Below are 1,185 nucleotides of genomic sequence, written 5' to 3'. Positions count from 1 at the left end.
TAAAAAATGTCAGAAACGGGTCTGGCTCGACCTCATTCAAATGTTAAAAAATGTCAGAAACGGGTCTGGCTCGACCTCATTCAAATGTTCTTTTTCTGGGAGATGAACTGAATCTTGCTAATGTTTAGATTATTATTATTATTTTTTTTTTTTGATGTAGATCACATATTCAGATGTTGTTTTCAATGGGCTTAACCAAAATGACCATGACCACATATATTACTTTTAAGACTATCAGTATCTGTAGCATTTACTATCGAGGAATGCCATTAATCTTGTCAGATAAGACTACTGATTTTTCATCAAAAGCTCATCGTTCTGTTTTGCAACAAGGAAACATGCAATTCTTGTAGTCGATATTATTGCTGTAAAGCAGTGTTTGATGCATGAAAAGTACAATAACTCCCGTTCTATATCTATAACACACTGTAGTTTGAGTTGTACATGTATTCTAACAGCTAAAAATAAAACTTTCTTTTTGATGATCAAACCATTTTTTATACATAAAGTACTGTTTCTTAATGCATATTACTTAAAATTTAAGATTAYAAGTAAAWTGTGCACAAATACAACTTATTAAAGCTTTATTTTGAATTCGTATAACTAACTACAGATAAACATAACCAAAAATCTTATTTTAAATATAAAAAGTTTAAAATATTATTGGGATAATCATTGAGTTCTAACAGAATAATTATCTTTATAAAAAATTATATCGTTAAATCCAAAAAAATAAATTAATTCGCTATTAGACATAAATTAAATTATAATAAAAAATTGAATTAAAGAAATTGTATAAAAACTGAGAACCTTTAAATAGTTAATTTAATATTAATATTGATATATATTTTTTCAAATTTTTATATCTTCAGATATATTTTTATTCAAAAGTAAAAATATTATCTTTATCAAAACTATATTATCGTTACATTTGCAAAGAAAAACATTGGCATGTAAAATACTGTTAGGGGCTGTTTGTTTGGCTCTTAATGGTTACATTAAAAGCCAACCTCTTAATCGGTAAGAGGTAAAGAGTGTTTGGCAAAAAAAAAGGCTCTTAATAGTTACACAACCCCTCTTAACCATTTTGCATATGAGGCTTCACTCAACCATTCAGAGTCTTCTTTTTCCAATTTTGTCCTCCCCCACCTCACACGTCGCCGGTCTTCACAGCCCCTCCCCCAC

The sequence above is a fragment of the Cynara cardunculus genome (genome assembly GCF_001531365.2).
Source record: "Cynara cardunculus var. scolymus isolate 2C chromosome LG 1, CcrdV1, whole genome shotgun sequence".
Classification (NCBI taxonomy): Eukaryota; Viridiplantae; Streptophyta; class Magnoliopsida; order Asterales; family Asteraceae; genus Cynara; species Cynara cardunculus.
The sequence above is the reverse complement of the archived record's forward strand: the minus strand, read 5'-3'. Positions refer to the sequence as shown.